Source organism: Falco naumanni, unplaced genomic scaffold (assembly GCF_017639655.2).
Source record: "Falco naumanni isolate bFalNau1 unplaced genomic scaffold, bFalNau1.pat scaffold_67_arrow_pat_ctg1, whole genome shotgun sequence".
NCBI lineage: Eukaryota > Metazoa > Chordata > Aves > Falconiformes > Falconidae > Falco > Falco naumanni.
In genome coordinates this window covers 4026-29106 of record NW_024427560.1, presented here as the reverse complement: position 1 = coordinate 29106, position 25081 = coordinate 4026, and the positions used below count along the sequence as shown (strand labels likewise).

The 25081-nt window shown below is 47.0% G+C and overlaps 2 long non-coding RNA genes across 3 annotated transcripts; one reads left to right on the top strand and one right to left on the bottom strand.

Annotated features, from left to right (window-relative positions):
- The first annotated feature begins 983 nt into the window (after positions 1-983).
- Positions 984-1751, top strand: LOC121082310. Its single transcript, XR_005825973.1, has 2 exons — positions 984-1333; positions 1688-1751. It is a non-coding gene; the product is annotated as an uncharacterized LOC121082310 (long non-coding RNA).
- Positions 1752-16006: 14255 nt separating this feature from the next.
- Positions 16007-23631, bottom strand: LOC121082315. 2 transcript variants are annotated; one of them, XR_005825977.1, is made up of 4 exons: positions 23515-23631; positions 22017-22214; positions 19196-19368; positions 16007-16483 (listed from the first exon to the last, which is right to left on the bottom strand). It is a non-coding gene; the product is annotated as an uncharacterized LOC121082315 (long non-coding RNA). The 2 variants fall into 2 exon arrangements; XR_005825976.1 differs by lacking the exon at positions 16007-16483 and having other exon boundaries at positions 18754-19368.
- Between the last annotated feature and the right edge of the window lie 1450 nt (positions 23632-25081).

Below are 25081 nucleotides of genomic sequence, written 5' to 3'. Positions count from 1 at the left end.
TGTGAGGATAGCCAATGTAATAGAAGACTGACGGGAACCTGGGGAATCTACCCTAGCGGATCCACTGGTTACAATTAAGCTAGGGGAAAAGCAGCAGCAAGTGAAGTTTTTGATAGATACAGGAGCAACATATTCGGTTTTAAATCAAGCCTTAATTCCTTTAGGAGATGATTACGTTGTAGTACAGGGAGCAACTGGCCAAAGTGAAAAGGCGTATTTTTGCAAACCTTTAAAGTATAAATTGGGAAAGCAATGGGGTATCCACAAGTTCTTATATATGCCCAACTCTCCAAAGGCACTTTTGGGGAGAGATTTGTTGGAACAATTAGGAGCAAAGATCACGTTTGAAAAAGGGGAAATTACTTTGGAGGTAAAGGATCAACAATATACACAGGCATTAAGTCTAGTCCTAACTAGTCTCCCCTCAGAAGGGAAAATCGATGAGGAAATTCTGGACCAAGTGTATCCAGGAGTTTGGGCTACTGATGTGCCTGGAAGAGCGAAAAATGCTCCACCTGTTGAAGTTAAGATAAAGGAAGGTCAACGACCAGTAAGAATTAAACAATATCCTCTAAAGAAAGAGGACAGGGAAGGAATCCGGCCGGTGATAGAAAAATTTTTGCAGCTAGGACTATTAAAGGAATGTGAGTCTGAATTCAATACTCCTATATTACCTATTCGGAAGTCCGATGGGGTCATATAGGGTGGTTCAAGACTTGCGCGCAGTGAACAGGATTACTGAGGATCTCTACCCCAGTCGTGGCAAATCCATATACCCTACTGACTGCATTGGCACCTGAATTAATCTGGTTTACTGTTCTAGATTTAAAGGATGCTTTCTTTTGCCTCCCTCTCCACGAAGCCAGTCAAAAGTTGTTTGCATTTGAGTGGGAAAATCCTAAAAGTGGTCGAAGGACCCAGCTCACTTGGACGGTGTTGCCGCAAGGGTTTAAGAATAGTCCTACCATTTTCGGCAATTTCTTAGGGCTTCAAGGATACAGGGTGTCTAGGAAGAAGGCTCAGGTAATGCAGCGTAAAGTGAATTATTTGGGCTATGAAATCAGTGCGGGACAGAGAACTTTGGGGCAGGCCCGCAAAGAGGTGATATGCCAAACTAAAAAACCCCAGATGGTAAAGGAATTGCGAACCTTTCTGGGAATGACAGAGTGGTGTCGATTGTGGATCTACAATTATGGACTGCTTGTTAAACCATTATATGCGCTGACAGCGACTGAGCAGAAACACCTCGAATGGAATAAAGAGGCCGAACAAGCTTTTGAACAACTAAAGAAGGCTCTGATGTCAGCCCCGGCCTTAGGACTCCCGGATGTGGGTAAGCCGTTTCTCCTTTTCTCTCATGAGAAACAGGGCATTGCCCTAGGAATATTGGCACAGGAGCTAGGTCCGTATCGTCGGGCAGTTGGCTACCTCTCTAAACAGTTAGACGCGACTGCAAAGGGCTGGCCTGGATGCCTAAGGGCAGTTGCGGCTGTGATACTAAATATACAGGAAGCCCGAAAATTCACCCTGGGCCAGAAAATGACTGTTTTTGTGTCCCATGCAGTGTCGGCAGTATTGGAAGCAAAGGGTGGACACTGGCTATCTCCACAAAGATTCCTGCGATATCAAGCTGTAATAGTGGAACAGGATGATGTGGAAATCGTGGTTACTAACATTGTCAACCCAGCTTCTTTTCTCAGTGGAAACACAGGAGAACCAGTGCATCATGACTGCCTAGAAACTATTGAAGCGACATACGCAAGTCGCCCAGACTTAAAGGATAGCCCCATAGAAAATGGAGAAAACTGGTCCACAGACGGGAGCAGCTATGTCCTGAATGGCAATCGACACGCTGGATACGCCATCACCACCAGTCAAGAGGTAATAGAGTCAGGACCTTTGCCCATGAACACCTCCGCACAAAAGGCAGAAATAATTGCCCTAACTCGAGCTCTGAAGTTGGCTCAGGGCAAAACTGTAAACATTTACACAGACTCAAAATATGCTTTTGGAGTTGTACACGCACATGGAGCAATTTGGAAAGAAAGAGGTTTATTGAACTCCCAAGGGAAAAATATCAAACATGCAGAAGAAATTCTGAAGTTACTAGAAGCTGTTCAACTCCCTGAGAAAGTGGCAATTATGCATATTAAGGCACACCAGAGAGTGAGCTCAGATTTGGAAAAAGGGAATGAACTGGCGGATAGAGAGGCAAAACAAGTGGCCAAAATGAAAATAAGAGTGGCAGGGGCTTTAAATTCCCGATAGGCATATTTCCCTACAAGATAAACCAAAATATACTAAGGAAGATCAGAAACTCATTTCAGACTTAGCAGGGTCATATAATGAAGAGGGATGGGCTTATACCCCACAGGGAAAGTTAATTGTTCCCTCATATTTACTGTGGCACTTAATACGGGAAGAACATAGGAAGAGACATTGGGGAATGGAGGCTCTGTATAAGCATCTGATAAAAGATATTGTAGCTAGAAACTTATATACCACAGTGAGACAGGTGACTCAACAGTGTGAACTTTGCCTCCAAACTAATCCAAAGAATACTCCCAAACTAGAAATGGGCCAGATTGGAAAGGGTAATGGGCCTGGACAACAATGGCAGGTTGATTTCACAGAACTTCCAAGAAAAGGGGGGTACCGATATTTGCTGGTATTAACTGATACCTTTTCAGGTTGGCCAGAAGCGTTCCCAACCAGAACTGCCAAGGCTCGGGAGGTAACTAAAATACTAATACAAGAAATAATACCGCGTTTTGGGGTTCCAGCAACCATATCCTCTGACAGAGGACCACACTTTGTTTCAAAAATAGTGCAACAAACCAGCCACCATTTAGGTATAGATTGGCAACTTCACACCCCATATCGCCCTCAGTCGAGTGGCCAAGTGGAGAAAATGAACCACTTAATCAAACAGCAAATTGTAAAATTGGGACAAGAAGCAAACTTGCCATGGCCTCAGTCTCTCCCTTTAGCCCTTTTGCGTATACGGACAAGACCGAGGGCAAGGGAAGGACTGAGCCCTTTTGAAATTCTGTATGGACGCCCCTATGGAATACAAAAGGGGACATCAATGCAAATTGGGGACGAAATTATGACTTCCTATATGGTGGCATTGAGCAAACAGCTCAATAAAATTGGAAAACATGTAATTGGGACCCGAGGAAGGGGTCTGCTTGTACATGATATTCAACCTGGAGATTATGTATATGTAAAGTCTCTTGCAGAAAAAACCTTGAAACCACAGTGGGAAGGACCATACCAAGTACTCCTCACCTCCTTCACAGCAATCAAAATTAAAGAACAGAATTCCTGGATTCATCATACCCGTGTGAAGAAGTCGCCACAAAAGCTTTGGACATCAGAAATTCAAGGGCCATTAAAGCTCAAGCTAAAAAGATAGGATGTGGGTTAAATTTAACATGATTCTGATAATTTTACAGGTGATAGACACAGCGGCCTGGCGAGAGAACTGGTATGTACAGGCGATTCAAAACATCACCAAAATTTTAAATAAAACAGATTGCTGGATCTGTACCCAAATACCAAGACATGCTGGTTATGAGATACCGTTAATAGGCATCCCACTGCCAGTTTCCCTAATGAACCGCCAAGACGGCTCCTTTTGGGGAAATACAATCTGGAGCACAGACCCTCAGGTTAAATGGAGACAGGGACTAAAAATAACTGTTGAAGAGACCAGCATATTAGGGGATAACTGCCTGGTAAGTTCGGGAAAAGGGCTGTTTATGGGAGAACACCTAAATTGTAACAGAAGTCGTACATTAAATATGACAGGTAGAGATTTGGGATTTTTGAAATTGAACTATACCGGTCTCCCGACCCCACAAGGGACAGGGTGGTATTGGTTGTGTGGCACAACGGCTCATAAAGTCTTGCCCATAGGATGGCGAGGAGCATGCACTCTGGGAGGTCTGGTCCCCAATATTACTATCATTGACGGGTCAACACGACCCCCCATAAGGAAAAAACGAAACGTTGTAAATAACCCCCTCATAAACAGACCAACGAGTTTCCACAGTTTTGCGTGATGGTTCATTCCGTTTTTAGGGGTTAGTGAGTTGGAAAAGGCAATAATAAACATCTCAGCTGTAATAGAAACAGTGGAAAATAGAACAGTTGATGCCCTCCTGGCACTCCAGGAGGAAGTTACTGACTTATCGAAAATAGTATCACAGAATCGTATGGCCTTAGATTTGCTATTAGCCTTTCAAGGAGGGGTATGCACTGTGATCAATGTAGATTGTTGCATGTATGCAGATCAGAGCGGGCGAATCACCGAGGACCTCCAAGAAATAAGGAAACAAGTAAATATTCTACATAAAGTGACACAAGACAACACTTCTTGGAGTTTTTTTGAATTATGGGAGAAATTGACATCCTGGTTGCCCAATCTAACATGGTTAAAACAATTATTTGTAATGATCATTGTAATTGTCTTTCTATTTTTAATTATTAGTATAGCTGTCCGTTGTGGATTTTGGTGTTTTAAGGGAACTGGAAATTCCTATAGCGAATGGAAGAGAAATCAACTGCGACAAAAATTAGAATCTAATCAATACTTCGAGTCTGAGTAAAAGAATTTACTAATTTCTTTGAAAAGGGGGGACTGAGGGGGGGGGGGGGGTAAGAGATAGGGTAGAGTTTAACAATTGTAATAGTCTGTTTAGCTGTTTAGGGTAAAAATTGCAAAATTTAAGCTGTTTGCCAAATCTTACACGGTTTGCTTGGGTACTGTGATAAGGTGTACGGGAGTAAAGGGCTTCATGACCATATAAGTCCAGCTTTATGACCATATAAGTCCAAAGAAAGATTACAACCTTGCAAGAACAAGCCAAAACTGGTTCTGTGGTTTGGACAAAGAGCAGGACGTTACTGAGTCTGCGCCAGATGTGGGGGTCACGAGGAAGACTCACCTGCCTTCATCCTCAGGACCCCTGACGACCACCACCAGGGGACACTGCGCAAACTCAGTCGGGAGAGAGATATGGAAATGACTTGCAGAACTAATTTTAATACAAAGCGGGGATAGGTAATGCATATGTATAGGTGTATTACATCATATTATGAATATGTAATGAGTTGTCTTATAAAAACAGAGCAAGTTTTCGTATCAGGCGCACACGGTTTTGGCGGGACTACTCCCCCGTGCTGCCCAGCGCTGAATAAACATACCTACTTTACAATCTTACAGATTGTGGAGTCTGTTTTCCGCACGTCACAAGGGTTAATATAGCGGGAGGGGGGCGGGGGGGGGGGGGGGGGCTGTAGGCATCATTTAGTTACCTGCCTTGCCAGGGCAGGGTCAGAAAGTTACTTTCCAGTAAACGTGGCCGAGCTGGCACTGCCACAAAAGAACACAAGCGGCCACTGAGTGTATGGAAACATGGTCCAGAAATCAAAAGACAGGTCGTGCCTTTGGTATAGATAAGTTGGGAACCATCCTCCTATTCTGCTGCTGCGGTGATGGCACTAAGTAGTTCAGCATGGTGAAACCTTCCTATAAGTACCATATGGTTGTGGGGTGATGTCACAGTCCAGTATACCCTAGATGGTTTGACTCATGGAACACCTTGGCAGCACACTTCTTCCTCTTAGAAACTGTCTCTTGCCAGTGAGTTTGTGAAAAATGGGAGAGATGGCAAAGAACACCTCAATCAGAGAGAGGGACACACTTCACTGTGATTAGCGCTGAAAATATTGATTACAAGAGGACAGGAATCTGGTACCACTTTTTAGGGAGGAGATTCAGCCCTTTGAAATACCTTCTTTTCCTTCATCACTAATAATGGTACAGCTCCTAAAACCTTCATTTTCCTTTCCGGAATGAGCCTTCACAGCTTTATCAAGCCTGTTCGCTCTGGCAGTGTTCTCCCGACCAAAGTGGCTGATGTACAGTCACTTTCCTTAGCTGATCCTCAGTGTATTAGCAGCATTCCGTTATTGTAGACGTGATCTCTAGAAGGAAGAGCTATAATAATAATAATAATAATTTTAAAAAGACAGAAAAAAGACTTTTGCTGAAAACACAGCCAAGTAAATTCAGGTTGCAAAACCCAAATTCTATGAGTTTTGGGAAATGGCTATGAGCAGCAGCCATTTCAAGAGCACCTCTGTAATCATTCGGACCATTTAATGGGGGAATGGAGAGCAAAATGCATTTTTTAATTGAGTGTATTTGGTTTTTTCCAGACATTAGAAGAAAGGCAGGATTTTATTTACAAGGTGGCAATACACAGTAAACACAATCAATCTCTGCTCTTTCCAGGAGGAAGTATTTCCTCTCCAGTGTTTTTTCAAGTGCACGCATGCTCAGCCAGAAAAATTTGGGTTTTTTACAGGTCACACCCCAGCCAAGACCAGGAGACTCTACAGTTCCTGTGCAATATTAAATGTTTCAGAATGGTATTAACCCCCCCGCCGTGATTACCCAGTTTTAGTTGGCAGGGACTTGGTAGCTGGCCGGGCTGAAATTCAGTTTCAGGCTTTGAAGATAAGAGGGTGCTGATGGGTCCTGTGGATATAGTGTTATGGGCACAACGGGCACTATTTGTTTATTATTAGCCAGAAAGGATGCAAAACTAAAAACTAGAATCTATCACCCAGAGCAACCTCAAAAGCACTTCTGGGAACTCTGCTTCTGGGTCTCCATGACAAGGGAAAGACGGACTGAGTCAGCTACTAGTAAGCAATAAGTTACTGCATTCATTTTTTCTGCATCGCCTCACACTGCATTGTGCCCTGGGAAGCAAAGACACCATTCTGAAAAGCAAACCCCCAACTGCCTCCTGCTCAACTCGTGCCCGAGACAGGCTTCAGGGGGTGACCTTGGGCAAGGCCAACTGCACAGAGTTGTTCCGAGTGATGGTTGCGTTACTCCCCTCTCTTCTGAGAGGGAGTAACTGGGAACTCTTCCCAACAGAGCCACTCCAGAACTTACACAAAGATACCCATCTAGCTTTTATTTGCTTCCTCCGTGACCCCCAAACGATAAGGTACTCGCAGCCTGAATGGCAGGGATAACAGAAAGCAATGATATGTAAGAACCTGACCAGAAGGTGCATGTGGTTCTCCTGGGTATTGCCTCGGTGCCCGGAGAATTTTCTGGGCTCACCTGTTCCAACAGTTCAGCCTTTTCCTCGTCAAGATGAGCAACGCGCTCTTCAAGGTGGGATCGTGACTTCAAGTGCTCCTCCCACGTGCTGTGCAAGTCCTTGGATGTCAGAGCCAGCATGTTCTGCTCCTGCGTCTGTGAAAGCAACAGTGGCAGAAGAAAAAGTAAGGTGGCCGGAAAAGACAAGAGCGCAGGAGAATGCAGTAACTTACACAGAAACAGGCCTAAGCTCTCCTCCACCCATCCAAGACCTATGGCCAAGGTTGATGTGGAGCGTAAAACACACCTTAGGAACCACAACCAAGAACAGCAGCTGGAGCTGGTGGGAAGAAGGAATACTCTAGAAGTGACAGGATGAGGTTGCAACTTTGGGGAACAAGATGACGTGTCCACGCACACACAAAATCACCCTACAGCTTTCCTGCAAAGCTCCTCTGGTTCCCTCTATACTTCAGTTTTCATAAGAACACTGCAAAACGTGGTGCAAAAGGACAACCTTCGCTCCTACTTTCAACAGCTACACTCAGATTTCTTCATATAGTTACAGACATTAAGGACATTAGTTTTCAACTTTTTTTCCAACTCCTTTTGCAAGCGCAGCTTGTCTCTCTCCAGGTCACTGTGGTAGTGTGTAGTAACTTCAAGTGAAGCTTCTGGCATAGATTGCTTTTTAGGTGCATCAGCAAGCTCCTGCTGCAGTTGTCCAACCATGCCCTAACAAAACAGTTAAATGAGCATGAAGAAAGTTCTAAGAGCATGAAATACGCCTTTAACTTATTTTATTATACAATTAGACCTGTCTTTAGATTGAACCCAAAGGTATGAAATTTTGCCTGCCACCAGCAGGCATCTGCGCAGATGATGAACCTCTCATCATCTTTCTCAGCTGAGCACCTTTGACTATCAGCAGCTGTTCGTGAGGATTTCTGTTTCCTAACACATAAAAAAGGCTCAAGTATTGTTCTTCCTTGAACAATACACAAGCACACACTGCAATCAGGTATTATTTTCTAACAAAACCCAAAGAAATCTGTTGTGATCTAAGAGCCATAGTTTGACTGCAAATATTACTCTGGTGACTGAAGGCAGGACTTTGTGTTAGATTGTTCTTTCTTCTGTTTCTTCACTATACAAGTACAATTAAATGAATACAAATATCTGAAAGCTCTTTTGAGATACACTTTAAGAGTATGTTGAATCACATCCTCTTGTAGTCTTCTTACTGAGCTCGTTTTAGAATAACAACTGCCTTTATACTGATAGATTAGGTTTACAAAATTCTGGATAGCTCATATATATATATATATATATACACACACAGTCTTCAAAAGGAGCCTGTTATTTTGGTAGTAAGAATACAAAGCAAGTCACAGATTAAAATGATTGACAGTACTGCTGGAGTGTGGCTACATATCATAAAAGAGAAGGGAAAGCTTAAGGTCACTGTCTGACATGAACTTTGAGGAACAGGCAGGCCCCTCAGAATCCTCAAAACACAGACAGAAATCAACAGCTGGACATTACTAATACTCTTCAATCTAGATAGCAACTAAAAGAGAAACTGTAGAAGAATGGCTGCAGAAGCGTGGCCTTAGAATCTCTGAAGATCTGCACAATCCAGGCCTGGTATTAGAATAGGCCTGTAATCAGAATTGTGCTGAAGTTGCTGTGCTGAAGTTAACAAGAAAGGTAGCCTTGAGCTATTCTTGAATCCTGAGACCAAGTAATTATGTTGTGCCAACAGGCCGTGGCTGTAACAAGCTACAGCTGCTGGGAAAGCAGGTGCAGGGCCAAGAAAGACAGGGAGCGATATGGGAAAATAGGGAGTAACAAACTACAAGGCTGAAGCACAGCAACACAATTAGCTACATGGATAGAATGCTTATTTTAGTCATGATAATTACGGGTGTGAGAACCACGCGCATTTAGAGACTACTAACCAATTCTATTTCTGCTTTACAAATATGCATGTGTATCGGTTCTATATAAGTAGTGTTAGAAACTAATAAAGTTGAGCAAGATGCGTAACTCATATTGAGCGCCTTCTTGACCCCAGCGAACCCTTCTTCCAACAAGAAACTATTTTTTCCCCTCTGTAGAAGCTTCATATAAATCCAACCCCAACCACTTCACTTGTCTGCATCTTCATTTCTCATCCCTCGTGTATTGGACGGTTCCTGCTTTTATACCACTCTCATCCATGTCATCAGTGCAATACTTATATAAAAAACATCAAATACAAAACCTATTCTATAGGGCATATGTCTTAGGGTTAAGATTTAACTTAAATCTTAAGGTTTAAGTCTTAGGGATAAGTCTTAGGGTTAAGTTTTAAGGTTAAGACAGGGTTAAGTCTTAGGGTTATGTCTTAAGGTTAAAGTCTTAAGATTAAATCTCAGGGTTAAGTCTTAGGGTAAAGTCTCAAGTATAAGGCTCAATGTTAAGCCTCAGGGATATGTCTTAAGGTTCAGTCTTAGAGTTAAGTCTTAAGGTTAAGTCTTAGGGTTAAGTCTTAGGGATAAGTATTAAGGTTAAGTCTTAGGGTTAAGTTTTAAGGTTAAGTCTTAGGGTTAAGTATTAAATTTAAGTCTTAGGGTTAATTCTTAGGGTTAAGTCTTAAGTTTAAGTCTTAGGGTTAAGTCTTAAGGATGAGTCTTAGGGTTAAGTCTTACGGTTAAGACTTAAGATTAAGTCTTAGAGATATGTCTTAGGGTTAAGTCTTAAGGATAAGACTTATAGTTAAGTCTTTAAGGTTACGTCTTAGGTTAATGTCTTAGGGTTAAGTCTTAGGGTGTTGTCTTAAGGTTAAGTATTAATATTAAGTCTTAGGGTTAAAGTCTTAAGATTTAATCTCAGGGTTAAGTCTTATGGTTAAGTAATAAGTTTAAGTCTTAATTTTAAGTCTTGGGGATAAGTCTTAGGGTTAAGTCTCAAGGTTAATCTCAGGGTTAAGAATTAGGGTTAAGTCTTAGGGTTAAATCATAGGGTTAAGTTTTAAGTTTAAGTCTTAGGGTTAAGTCTTAAATTTAAGACCTAGGGTTAAAATCTTTAAGATTAAGTCTCAGGGTTAAGTCTTAGGGTTAAGTTTTAAGGTGAAGTCTAAACGTTAAGTATCAGGGTTATGTCTTTGGGTTAAGTCTTAAGGTTAACTTTTAGGATTAAGTCTTAGGGTGAAGTCTTAAATTTAAGTCCTAGGGTTAAAGTCTTAGGGATAAGTCTTATAAGGTTAAATCTCAGGGTTAAGTCTTAAATTTAAGTTTTAGTGTTAAAGTTTTAAGGTTAAGTTTCAGGGTTAAAGTCCTAGGGTTACTTCTTAAGGCTAAGTCTCAGGGTTAAGTCTTAGTGTTAAGTCCTAGGGTTAAGTCTTAGGGTTAAGTCTTAATGTTGAGTCTTAGGGTTGGTTTTTAAGGTTAAAACTTACAGTTAAGTCTTAAGGTGAAGTCTTGGGGTTAAGTCTCAGGGTTATGTCTTAAGGTTAAGTCTTATGGTTCAGTCTTAGGGTTAAGTTTTAAGGTTAAGTCTTAATGTTAAGTCTTAGAGTTAGGTCTCAGGGTTAAGTTTTAAGGTTAAGTCTTAGGGTTACGTCTTAATGTTAAGTCTTAAATTTAAGACCTAGGGTCAATTCTTAGCGTTAAAATCTTTAAGTTTCAGCTTTACTTCTGAAGTCTCAGGGGTCTTAAGGTTAAGTCTTAAGATAGGATTAAGTCTAAGGGTTAAGCCTTAGGGTAACAGGCCTCAAAGGCATGAAGAACATGAGAACGGTGGTGCTGGGTCAATGGGTTTGTGCTTTTCTCTAGTGCTCTCCTTGCTACCACCTAGCACTCAGCTGGCATATTCATGTGCACAGCCAGGACCAGCCCAGCCTCTTGTTTTCCAGGGAGCCGATCACCACACATATGGGAAACAGACAGTAGACAAGACGTAGTTCTTCATATTCTTTCCCTTGTTTTGCTAGAGAACCTAAAGTTTGATATACCTTATTTTGTTTATATTTACATTGGCACTTCAGTGGGTCCAGACTAAATGGCAACTCTCTACCTGACTGCTGCAAAAATTGGATTGAGCCCTCGGTTAGTAACCAGCCGTTGGTTAACTTTGTCTTTGAAATACAGCAACCTATGGTGGAATAGGAAACTGAGACAGTTAGGGACATCGGTTATATTTACTTGAAGGAGGTGGAAAATTTTCTAGGGAAATTTTTTAATAGTGTTAGCATAAAAATCCTGTATGTGGCACATGAGCGACTGCTCTAGGCAAATGGCTTTTTAGAATTAGAAGCCATCCCTGCCTTAAGTGACACATTTAGAAAAAGTCTCTACGTGAATAATAAGCTCACACAGCAAAGCTGCAGCTACCTGATAGCACAGTATTTTTCCTGGTTTGGAGGATTTTTTTATTCATCTAAAACTTTCCAATGGTTGTCACTGCTAGTTTACTCCCTGTATAACAAATAAGTAGTAAATGAAGGTGTTTTCATACAATGGAACAATCTGCGTGTTTGCATATTTTTAACAGCTGTTGCAAAGAGGTACTTGAAACCCTAAAGAGCTTTTGCTTTTTATACTACTGAAAACCACGCTACACAGCTTTTTGCAAATTTCCAGTTTGGAGAATCGCACAGTAATTGTTCATTTGTTTCCATGAAAGAAAAAAAAACCCAACACATCTTCCTTTAGAGGCAATATATTGCTGCAGATTTTAGATCCATCTTTTCTATTTCATCTACCTCTTCTCCAGCTCAGAAAGGTCTACTTCTTTAGAAATTCTTTTCGTTTGATATGTTAGAACATCTCTGTGTATTAGTGAAAAAGGAACTGGACCTGCCCTTTGTCTCACTATATTCTCATTTCCATAATACATGCAGTTTTCCTTTACTCATTAAAGAAAATTACCAAATCCCATACAGCTACCTGGGATCATGGATCAATCTGAATATGTGTGGCCCAGCATTACTTTTTGCAACTGATCTAAAATTCTGTGCCAAATGCTATCATAACCCAGGAATGGAAATAATAGGGATGACGTACTTTGCATATCTTCTCTGCAGGTTGTTATGACCCACTGCAAGTAAATAAGAAAAAATACAGGTAGTGGACATTTCTAAATAAACCTCTGACATCTGAAGAAGTCATTTTAATATCAGATTTATTCTCACCATACTTTCTGCATGGAAGACCAGAAGAATCTATGCTTTTAATACAATTTGTGCAGGAAAGCACTGGCAAAAATACTAGAGTACTTGTAATGTTTGTTCCTACATCAAACATGCCGAGGTGAGGCTTAAAAGCCCACCAGTGAATTCACATTTGCCGCAGTGCTGTTAGTAAAAGCTGTAATTATCCGTACTTTTTTGAGAATGCTTAAAATGAAAACACAACCTAACTCTCAGTTATAGAACAGTGTAGCACAGCAAAGACGTTATCATCTAATTTTTTCATTATAAGATGTGGGTGCATAACCAAGAAGAACACTAACAATTATTTCTTAGTAAACCTTTACAGCATAAAACCATTTAGTGGGGCAGTGCAAATCAGAACATACTCTGACTTTAACACGAAAGAACACTTCTGTTGTATAGGTAGACAAAAAATTTTGTGGGACAAAAAGACTTAGTGGGGTATTTTCATTCTCACAGTGCTGTTTCCTCTCCTTTCGTTGTCAGTAACCTAGCTACCCAGTGATTTTTGGGGGACGTTAGGGTTAACATAGATGTTAGGTTAGCTTTAGATGCTTTACATGTTAGAGATGCATTCCTCGTGATTCTGCTCCACGCACAAGAAAAAGCCCGGTTTGCCTTTGCCTGGAGCGGGACTCAGTATGTTTTCAAACAGTTTTCTGCAAGGATACAAACACTGCCCCACTATCGCTCACAATGCTCCGGCCACAGTCCTAGCACAGATCACCATTCCACCTGGCCTCACAGTGTATCGATACATTGATGGCATCCTCAGCAGGGCAGAAGGGCCAGAAAGCGTTACAGATGCAATGAAAAACATTTGGGCAACACTAATCAAGTTGGGACTGGAAGTCCCAGAGTCAAAGTGCCAAGGGCCAGCACAAGAAGTTAAATTCCAAGGAGTCTGGTGGGTTGCAGGAGCTGCCTCTCTTCCACCAGACTCACTGGAAAAGAAAGAATCTGGGCACAATCCATCCAGTACGCTGGAACTACAACAAGTTCAAGGGACTGTGAAGTACTGGTGTAACCATATTCCTGCCTTTTCTGTCATTGCTCGTCCCTGGTAGAATTTGTTATAAAAGGGAAAATCATGGCAGTGGACATCTCATCAGCTCTGTGGTACCGTCAAGTTCCCCTTCCTGCAGGAGCATAACAGAGCCTGGCCGCGGGGTCTCCACTCCGCTCCAGCCCCCGTTACTCCTGTCAGCACGTGCTGAGGTTGCAGGCTGCGTTGCTTAGGGAGCCATGGCAACACACATTTAGGATGGTGAATGCCAGCCATCCTGAAAGCGACAGCTGTCTTTTACCCTAAAAAGCTTCCTGTAATACTATGCTTCTCTGAGGTCCCAGTTTTCTCGAATTGCCCCTACCCCAAAGCAATTTCCCCACAGGGTCCCTAAGCAAGGCAGTGGAGGAGTGGCTCTCTCAAACTCCCTCCCAGCCCTGCCCTGGCTGAAAGAAGGCAGAAAGAAGCCTTCAAATGAGGGACGTTCTGGCTGCAAGAGAATACAAGCTGACCAGGTCTTGGGATCCACTGACATCAACAGAGATTTAGGTGAAAACTCCCCTTTCACATGAAACTCAACTCCCAAACCAAAAAACAGTTGTGATGGGAAACTATGGTGGGGGTGGGAAATCAGTGCTGAGGGCAGGAAAGCATCAGCAGGATGGGAAACCATTGAGATGGGAAGTTGTTCTGTCATTAAAAGTCAAACTGTCACAACGCTGGCTGACCCAGGTGCTGGCGGAATGATCGCCATGGAGATGGAACCCCAGAACACTGTTTGCCCCAACAAACGCCACGCTGGCCAACTGCCACGGCATAGAGCAGCACGCTCCTCGTGGTGCTCCTGCCCTCCGGGTAACCCCCAACCAGCTGTGCCGGCCAGCATCTCACCCCATCACCCCCCTTCGCTTCTGCCAACAGAGAGGTTCCCCCTCCAGCTGCCGACGGCATCAGAGGTGCCTGGCACAAGCTTCACCACTCTGACCATGCCGCCACCGGTCACTGCTGGTGTGCTGCCCTCTGTCCCAGGGCTGCTGGTCACCGTTTGGCCTTCCCAGCTCCACACCATCACCCACCAGCCCGCCCTGGCAACCTGGCAGGGGGTGCAGGGGCCCCTGGGGGACTCGGGGCATGTTGTGCAGCTGCCACACGTGCTGCAGCTCCCCAGCGCTGTGCGGCTGCCCCCTCTGCCTGCTCCTTGTCCCCCTGCCTATGGCCAGGGACAGCAAGTGGTGATGGGACACTTGTGCCCCACCAGCCAGTGGGGCTGGGCCCATGGGACGTGGACCAGGGGCAGCCCCTCTACCCTACGGGCTGCACTGTGCTGACGTCCCTGTCCATGCTGGGCCCCTGCCACCCCAACACCCTGTGGCTCAGCACTGCGTGCAGGTCCCCCCTGTGCTCTGCACCCATCCTGGCAGCGCCCAGAAGCTGTTGGAGGCCTTTAACAACGACGTGGTGGCCAGTGAGGATGGCATCCCTGCTGCCACCCCCTGCCAGCCCGCCCTGGATATGCTCTCTGGCAGAAGCAGGACCAAGCACCAAGGTGAGGTCTGCAGCGTGGCAGAGCCCATAGGGGGTGACCTGCACCAAGGAAGGCTTGCATCACCCTGGGGGTGGCTTGGCTTCGTTTGCTTTTTCAGAAGTGGTGACCACCCCACCAAGCCCAGAGAATCTCCTGGACCTGCCCAAGCTGGGGCCAGATGCCTTCAACAAGGCCTCTCCTGAGCTGGCAGAGGACAATCTGCAGTTTCAGGATGAGCATTCGGCCACCATGGACAGCAGTGACCTGCTCACCTGGCTCTACAGCATCCTGGAGCTCCCTGAAGTTTTCAGCGGCTCCTGCTTGACCACCCTCCTCAACAAGCTCCCGGAGCTCTCAGAGTACGTGGCAAAGGGTGGCTGCTCCAAGGAGCAATCACTGGTGGCAGGGCTGGGGGAAGCAAGGACACCGACTGTCGTGTCCCTGATGTCCCTGTCTTGACCACCACCCTCAACAGGATCCCTGACCTCTTGGAGTGCATGATGGAGGGCGACTGTCCCAAGGACCAAGTGGTGGCTGCAATGCAGGAGGACACCAACCCCTCCTGGCAGAGGGTGGCAACATCCCCCTTGCTGGACGCCAAAGGCAAGCAGGGTGGGCTGGCAGCGGTCTTCCCCACCCGGCTGCCAGAGAGTCCCATGGAGCCCTCTCAGGAGGGTCCTATGGACACTTCAGAGGAGAGCCCCTTGAAGGGATGCTCAGAGGGTCCCCACCAGGGTCTCCCAGAGAGTCCTCAGCAGATCCTGCTGAAGAGTCCCCTGGCCAGCCCCCGACTGCACCCCAGCATCATCCACCCTGCATGGCCCAACTGGTGGAGGAGGTGCTGCGGAGGCAGCCCTGGGTCATTTTGACCCGCTTGCCACCACCACCGGGCATCTCCTCCTGCCGGGTGGTGCCCAGATCAGGCAAGGCTGCTGGCAAACAGGCCAAGTGCTCCACATTGGCTGACACCCTCGGGATGCCAGAGACGTCCCCACGGGGCAGCATGCCACCCAAGAAGAGGAAGAAGATGGTGGTGTGCCCGGTGGCAAAAAGCTCCAAAACCCTCTGGGGGGGGGGAAGCCGGACAGGGATGCCACGGCGGTGGGCTGTAGCGGGGAGCAGGGGTCAGCAGCAAGCAGAGGGCATCCAAAAGCGACTACGTGCCCACCAAGCAAGCCAGAACCCTGAGGAACACCAGGAGACAAAGTGCTCCACACCGCGCCAGTCACAGTTGATATATTGATAGAGAAGGTGTGGAGCACAGATCCCTCTGACGTGTGACCTGCACCCGCCCACTGCAACCCCAGCCCTCTACCAGATCTGTCTGTCTTAATTCATTAAAGGCTTGATGTTCCTTGCACAGTGCCTCTGCCTGCGGTCATTCACGCAGCGGGAGATGAGGGTTAATGCAGCCCCTGCCACATGCAGAGATCTGACCCTCCACCTTCCCCTCTGTCGAGGTGACACCTCCACCAAGCTGACCCACTCTCTAGAGTATTTACAAATGAAGGGACTCTCATCAAGGGAGGCAGCCTTGGCAGGGGTGAGAAACAAAGACCAGGCAGTGGAAAGAGCACCGTTATCTAAGTTGCGCAGGAAGAAGACTTCCAATGAGGAAAGTTCTGGCTGAAAGAGAACACAAGCTGATCAGGTCTTGGGATCCACTGACACCAACAGAAAATGAGTTTAAAATAGGACAAAGATAATTGTGGTAGTGGGAGATGGTGACCTCTAACTGAAATAGTTCTGCCCCAAAGAGGCCAAAATCCCGCTTGGGGAGCGTAGTCCGTAAAACACTTCAGCAGTGCTACTGAGGATGCGTACACATTTGCATTAGAAGCGAGAAACCAGTCACCAACCCTGTGTATGACACATGACTATGCAACGTGTGGCGCTCTGAGAAAGGCCCTGAACCCCTTCTCAGTGTTCCAATTGGACCTAAAAACTTTGCATGCACTTTTTAATCGCTGCCCCCAAAGTGATTTCCCCACAGGGTCAGTAAGCAAGGGGGTGGCGGAGTGGCTCTCAGACCCCCTGCCAGCCCTGCCCTGGGTGCCGGTGCCTCCGGCCCTGCCCCAGCAGACGTTGCTGCGCTGATGGAGGGGCTCCCTCCCTCTCCACTGCATTTGCAAAGGGAATGGCTGGCTCACCCTTTGCTGCCCACGCAGCCAGCCCTCACCTTTAGCTGCTGTCATTCCCAGGGGCGCCGGCTCTCTCCCAGCACCCTCACACCTTCTCCCTGCAACACCGCGAGAGAAGCGTTCGCCAGGCACACGGGTGCCGTCACTGCCCTGCGCAGCTGGGCACCCCAGAGTGGCACTGCCTGACTGCCTCCCTCACCAAGCACCTCCACCTCCACAGTCTCAAGCTCCATCCCTTTAGATGGAAAGGGGGTCACTTTATTGAGAAGTAACCGTTCCTCATGAGGAACACAGTCTCTTCAGGAGGCAAAATACTTTAGTAGCGTTTAGAAACAAAGCTGGGGCATTTGAGGGGCCACCTCATCACTACTCCAAACAATGTGTCCTTTGTGGAGAAAAACTGAAGAGCTAGACAGTTTCCAGAGGACAGCAAAACCTGACCTGCTGAGAGCTTAGGACAGTGCACGTCATGTTCTTCTTCACACTTGGTGCACATTTGACAAGCTGCGAGATGATGGTAATTTACTTCCTTCAGAGAGGACAGCAAGACACTGTTGCCAACTCAGCGTAGGTTTTTTGTTTTTTTTTTTCTGGTTGACCAAGCAAAGAAACAGAGGCAGTTTCGAAGTGCGCAGAAGCACAGCTGCAGACATAATTCCTGCTGTCACGCAGGCAGAAGGAGTGAACTTCATCCCTTTGGGTCTTTTTGAGAACACCAAGCACCCAGATGGTGCTGAAGGATGTTTTTTTACATAGGGGACCCTCGGAGAGAATCAGACATGTCCAGTTTTATTCCCTGGGAAAATGCCCTGACACTGTCCTGCCCCTCAGGTGGCGTAGGACAATTAAACTTATTAGTAAGCATGGGCTGATTCCTGGCCCACCATGATTCGAACAGCAGCCCACAAATCCCTCAACTAGTTTTGTTCTGCCTGTACTTACGACAGTTACATTGCTCTATGTTGTGGGGGGAAGCAGATCACACAGCTTGCTCCTTTGATGCGCAGGGCTGCATTTCAAAGGACTACGACAAGCCCAGAAGAGCACAGCACAGTACGGCTTACGAATCAAGTCAGTATTGCATCACAAACCATAATGCATGTGTCTGTCTGAGAAAACGGGGTTTATGTAGGCACATGTGAAATGGGTCTCCTGCTCAAAACCCAGCAAATCCTGTTTAGAAAAGTTCATATACTGAAATGATAAGGCAACATACTTCTGGATTTGTCTCTAAATCCCCATGGAGATGTAATTCCCTCACTGCCATCTGAAATCGTACAGCTTGAGGCACTTTTATGTAAAGCCAAGAAAGCTCAGCTCAGAAGGCAAAGATCCTTCTTAAGGGAACGGATCATCTGTAACTGCAAGACACCTTCCCGCCCACTCAAACATAGCAGCAGAGTTAAAAGCAGCTTTTAAATTCCAAGTGGAAACATTCAAAGTTTGAAAACTACAGGACATTCTCTTCCTAGCACAAAAGAATCAACTTTTCCCTACTTCTCTGCAAACCTTAACCCCAGTGTTTTGTATTTTTCACGCTACAGCACAGAAAGCCAATCTCAACAGCTGCACAACGGCTTCCAGTGCCAGTGTGCAAAGCATTGAGGAGTCTGGGCTCAGTCTTGGCAGTACAGGAGTGATCCACCTCAAATGCACTGCACAGCCTGCATCTGGGGGTATCACAGGTCAATAGTTAATCACTGCTTTTCCTCCCAGTAACAATAAAAAGAGAAAAAAAGAAAATCCACGGCCCTTCTTTACAGGCTAGAGGTTTATGGAAGTGACGACCCATTTCACCCTACATACAAGACACCTTTTGAACAATTTTTAAAGCTGTCCCTAAAACCCCGGATTTTACACAACAATCAGTCCAAAGAAAGTACAGAGGTCTCTGCGCTACTGGACACATGCAGGAACACTTGTGTTTACTGGACACCTTTGTAAAGGGAAAAGGCATTACACCAGCGTACCAGATCCTTCCCAAAAGACTTTTCAAACCACCTGTTTGTTGACGCAGTCACTGCACTTCAACCCTTCCACCCATGACAACATCCTCTCAGGGGGCAGACTTGCCTGCACTTGATCACAGAACCAGTCAGCAGAGTTCAGATTGAACCAAGCTAAAAACCGGGCCCAACCTCTACGTTCACGGTTGGGATACACGGCTCCTATCACAGGGCTCACACTGTAGTCCCACCTGAGTTACGTATCTGAAGTTGCATTTCTCACGGGTCAAATATTCCTCTTCAGATCTGCCTTGAAACTGAGGGCTCATGGTCAGCGAGAGAAGAGAGTTCCTTGCCTCCTGTGCAGTCAGGTCACGTTCCCCTGCTAAAAGCAGCCTGCTCAGGCCTCCCATTTGTGTACAATCTGTTAAAAGAATAAAACCAAGTCTGAAGGTTATTCATTTGCTTCCTTAAACATCCTACCATTTGCAGCATTCGGCCCCCAGAAGACGACTTCTGTCATAGCAACTTCTCCAAGCAACCTGCTATAAAAGGCAGGTCAACAGAATCACCAACAGCCAGGTCTGTACCCTCGGGGAGAGACTTTCAAAGCTCTTTGGAGGATTGCACTGGATCTGCGTGCTTTAGACCCCACTGCGTGGATTTACTATTTTACTGGCAAAGGTTTTATGTACCACACATGAACATCTTCAAAACACCTACTGTAATGATCTCATGCATAGACAGACACAATGATTCTCTAATATCACACAGGAAGAACTCAATGGATGCTCCTACCAAGGCAGTGGCTCCCTTCTGTAGCCACTGAACAAGCAAAAGGATGGATCAGAACGACATTATCAAGCTCTGAAGCAAAATTTCTCTCTTCCTTTAGCTGTAATTTAGAGCTTCATTGAGTGCTGAAGAGTGTCAGCCTGACAGCTCTGAAGCGTGAAGCGCTTGATCCTCTGTGCCAGAACCGCACCGGCACTGGCCACACAAGCTGCCTGTGTACTCACAGGGTCAGGGTCAGGGTCAGGGTCAGGGTCAGGGTCAGGGTCAGGGTCAGGGTCTGGGTCTTTACTGCCCTGCCAGCGCAACACAGAAGTGAGGAAAGTAAAATGGAGATAGAAGTGTTCTTTCTCCACGTAATTGATGCTGGCAGCTTCTTGCCTCCAGCATTCCTGCACCTCAGGAGCTTGGGAAATGACAACAAATATGAAAGTTCCTGAAAATAATTTGCCTGACACACCACAGTGTAACACTTCCGTATGCCCACACCACACTTCTGGCTGCTCTCCCGTGCTTCCCTCTAGCTACCTTTGAGGCACCTTTTCCACCTCCTCAGATCTGGCCAGCTGAAGTACACCCAACTCATGGCTCTAACATTCTTCCCCTTCCTCTCAACATCTTCCTGGTGGTCTCAGCATTCTGCCCTCCAGATTAGGCGTTTATCATAACAGGACAAGGATAGCACTGGGTTTTTTGTTTTGTTTTTTTTTTTTTTTTTTTTTTTTTTTTTTTTTTGTAAGGAAGCCAAATACTTAAAACTCTTTATTAAAATATAAAAATTAAGAGGAAGGGAAAAGCCAAAATGACAGCCAAGTGGAAGTTTCATTTGGTGCTCAAACCACCTGAATACTTATGCTGCAGCTGCAGCCGAAAGCTGGCCCTTAGATGGCTGATCAGGATAAAGCCCCAAATCCTGCCAGTAAGGTTTCGAATTACAAAATAATCCACCTAAGGGAGGGCAAAATGGATAAACACAAACATTGCCGTATGTTTACAGGGCCTTCACAGCACAATGGTTCTCTGATGGCACCGAGATCTTAGCAGTAGGAAGAATTACAAAGGTCAAGTGCGATTTATAAGCAACGTACCCTTAAATCAACACTAGTGACAAAAGAGCCAAGCACTTGACTTGCAGAACGGCAGATGATTTGTGACTTTCTCCACAGCTTCTACTACTGATGAAGCTTACAACCACCTCACCATTTGGGAACGACATCCGTTGCTAGTGTTGCTCTGGTTGGAAACTCAGCCAGAAGGAATTTGTCATTACAGGAATTCTCATGCCACTGAACTGGCAGCAAGGTACACAAGCCTCTTAATCCCTTCTTATACTTTTACACTTGTGCCATAAAACCATTCTCCACTCTCCATCTCACCACCTCTCCAAGCAGTAAAGGCCCATCTGCCACACACTTGTCACAAACTACATAGGATAATGACACAGGTTTCAAATACATCAGAAAGTATCAAATCAGAAACTTTAAAACATAAAAAATTTAAAAAAGGTGGCAGTGGGACACTATTTTCTACCTTGACTGTTAGGTTCACAAGCTGCTAGTAGTTAACATTAATGGCTCACAATTTCAAGGTCATGCTGGCAACAGTTCTGCAATGTGTGGATATCAGCGAGAGAATTGCGGCCTTGCACCAGTTCAGGTGCTCCACCTATACCTCGTCACAGATTTGTTTTGGGGTTTTTTTTGTTTGGTTTTTTTTTTTTTTTTTTAATGCTTATCAGGGTAGGATCTGCCTACCAAGACCAGATTTTAAGTAAAGTTACATTACACTCCTCTTGATTTAAATACAGCAAGATAGCTCCACTGCTACGTTCTGCCACAAGAACGTAAACACCTCCAGCTTCATAGACACCCATACACTATTTTTGTAAGGAACAAATGACTAAACACGGAACAACACTATGAAAAAGCAAAAGAATGCACACAATCAGCATTTCCCTATTTGGACCAAAACCCGAAAATCTCTAACAGCAGATAAGTCTGAATTAAAAATCAACCACATCCAGATCCCAAATGGGGTAGGGGTTATTGTACGCCACAGACCTGGACTTGACTGTTGAAGGAAATGACGCACTAAGGAAAATTTGAGGGGGTTCTGCAGAAGTTTAATGAGAGCCTTGGCAACTTCACCTGGGACATGAAAGGTGAATGCGCTACACTACCACCCGCAATAAAGGAAACTAGTCTCGCATTTTGAGTCCAACACCACATCCGCAAACAAAATGAGGCTGCTAAGTTTGAGGAACACTGATGGAAACCTCACCTGCCATCCCAAAGTTATGCTATGGCATTTCCTCCCTTTTTGCCACTTTCCTCAGCCTTCGTACATCTTTTGCAGAATCTGAAGCAAGGGCCCATAGCTTCTTCCTGTTTCTAACAGTGAATGTCTGGGTTTCACACGTTGGTTTCTTGTGCGGCGCCAATAAGACCCAACACTTGCCTTCATAAATGCATCCGTACACTAGGGAAGAAAAGGAAAATTACCAGTCATGACACCGTACTTCCCACAGGGCAACAGAGTGCCCCACTTTAAGAGAGGGTTTAAGACAGTAAGTAACCCTCAAGTATCTTCATAAACAAGCACAGTTTAATCATGTGCTTTTAATCTGACTACCGACACAATCTAACAAGAAGACACATTAAGGGAAGCAGAGCTGTATTTTAAAAAGTGGGGCTTCTCTTTCCTCTCCTGAGGGTTTACCATCCAGAGCTGGCTGAAGTTCTGAACCTGTAAACCACTCCCCCACGCTTCTATGCTTGCTCTGGGAAAGAAAGACGGCTGTTTGAACTCTTTTGCAGGTACAGTCTTTCTTTACTTTTGAGTTGGAATGAAATGAAAAGCTGCCATCAGTCCCACTTATGGCACAGAGACACACCTATGTTCCATGCACATGCCTGCACAAAAACGCACAGAGAGGGAAACCACCCCTTGGGTCTCAAATACAGAAACAGCACTGAAAACCTTGACTTCTGTGAGTCCCTGCAGCATTCTCCGAGGTCAATATACAGCATGCTTGTGGCAGGATCACCACTGCATGTGCGTCACTTGCTTTCATTTCCATCTTCATCTCTAACCTGGCACTTGCCACCTCTAGACTGCAGCATTCATAAAAGCAATTCCATTTACTAGAAGCACAGCATGCATAAAAGCAATTCCGTTTACTAGAAGCACAGTGTGAACCTTCTGCATGAAGTCTGGTATTTAAAGAAATTGCTGTAAAGAACAAAAATCTGCCGGCACCACTGACACACATACACACTGTGTTTTCTGAACAGGGACGGTATATGAAACCTGCAAACTAAGGACTGCAACAGCTTGCTCCTTGCCCCTCTTCTTTTGCCCTCAGGCTGGTGCAAGAGCTCCTTTCACCAGAGCAGGCACACCACAGACACAGCCTCACTGAGGGGAAGGGTGGGGAGGGGATAAGGGCAGAGGGGGAAAGGAAAGACCCACAGAAGCAGCTTTGCCGCCCACTGCCAAAGCCACAGCCTGCTCATCCTGTCCCCTCACCCTGCCTGTGCTGGTCTGTGCCTCTGTCCTCCTTCCCGCCCCTCCGCTCCTCTCCCTGTCCCTCTCTCCTGCTGCTGATCCTGTATTCCCTGCAGCACCCCCCTGCCCCTCTGTCTCTGTCCCGCTCCAACCCTCTGCCTGCTCCTCCCCAGTGCCTGTCCTTTCTCCATCCCTGCCCAGCCCCTCCCGCTCCCCCTGCCCCTCTGGCCGCCTCCTGTCCTTCTCCAGCCACCCCACCACCTTGACTCACCTCTCCACTGCCGCTCAGTGCCTCCCTTCCCCTCGTCCCTGCCCCACGGGGGCTCTGGGGCCAGGATCTGTGCTTGGACAGCCGCTGGCAATGGCCCCGGGCCTGCAGAGCCACAGGGCCGGATTGCAGGGCAGGGATGTCCCATAGCCTGCTGGGAGAAGGTGTGCCCCGGGGCATGCTGGGAGCTGTAGGCCTGGGGCCATCCCACAGCCAGGTTGTTCCCAGGGCATGCTGGGAGCTGTAGGCCCAGGGCTGCCCCATGGCCATGGTGTTCCCGGGGCATGCTGGGAGCTGTAGGCCCAGGGCTGCCCCATGGCTGGGTTGTTCCCAGGGCATGCTGGGAGCTGTATGCCCGGGGCTGCTGGCAGCCATGTTGTTCCCAGGGCATGCTGGGAGCTGTAGGCCTGGGGCTGCCCCATGCCCATGTTGTTCCCAGGGCATGCTGGGAGCTGTAGGCCCGGGGCTGCCCCACGGCCATGTTGTTCCCAGGGCATGCTGGGAGCTGTAGGCCTGGGGCTGCCCCATGCCCATGTTGTTCCCAGGGCATGCTGGGAGCTGTAGGCCCGGGGCTGCCCCACGGCCATGTTGTTCCCAGGGCATGCTGGGAGCTGTAGGCCCAGGGCTGCCCCACGGCCATGTTGTTCCTAGGGCATGCTGGGAGCTGTAGGCCCAGGGCTGCCCCACGGCCATGTTGTTCCCAGGGCATGCTGGGAGCTGTAGGCGCGGGGCTGCCCCATGGCCATGTTGTTCCCAGGGCATGCTGGGAGCTGTAGGCCCGGGGCTGCCCCACGGCCATGTTGTTCCCAGGGCATGCTGGGAGCTGTAGGCCGTGGGCTGCTGGCAGCCAGGTTGTTCCCAGGGCATGCTGGGAGCTGTAGGCCTGGGGCTGCCCGATGGCCATGTTGTTCCCAGGGCATGCTGGGAGCTGTAGGCCCGGGGCTGCTGGCAGCCAGGTTGTTCCCAGGGCATGCTGGGAGCTGTAGGCCCAGGGCTGCTGGCACTCAGGTTTTTTCCAGGGCATGCTGGGAGCTGTAGGCCTTGGGCTGCCCCATGGCCATGGTGTTCCCGGGGCATGCTGGGAGCTGTAGGCCGAGAGCTGCTGGCAGCCATGTTGTTCCCAGGGCGCGCTGGCAGCTGCCATTTCTTACCCTCAGCCTCTTGGCAGCCATGTTGGGCTGGTCAGGCACATGCTGGGGTTGTGGCCCGGCTGAGGGTACCTGTGGCCGGCTGTGGGAGGCCCTTAGGCCAGCGCAGGGGTGTCTGCTGCCTGCTGGCTGCCCGGGGGTTCTGTGGGGAGGCTCCAACCCCCTGGTGTGCCGGGCCCCCAGGGCAGCTGGAGTCAGGCCTGGCCGGGGCAGCCCTGGGGGTGAGCCGAGATCTAAGGAGGGAAAGAGGTGCCGGCAGGTGTCCTGGGCACAGGCACCGGACACCCCGACTCGCAGAGCACCCCGCAGCCGCCCCGGTGTTCGTAGTTCCTGCAGGAATAGGGCTAGCGTGTTTTGCTGCTGGCTCCGGCAGGGCTCTGGCTACACCTGCCCTGCTGAGGGACTGGCAATATGCAGCTGCC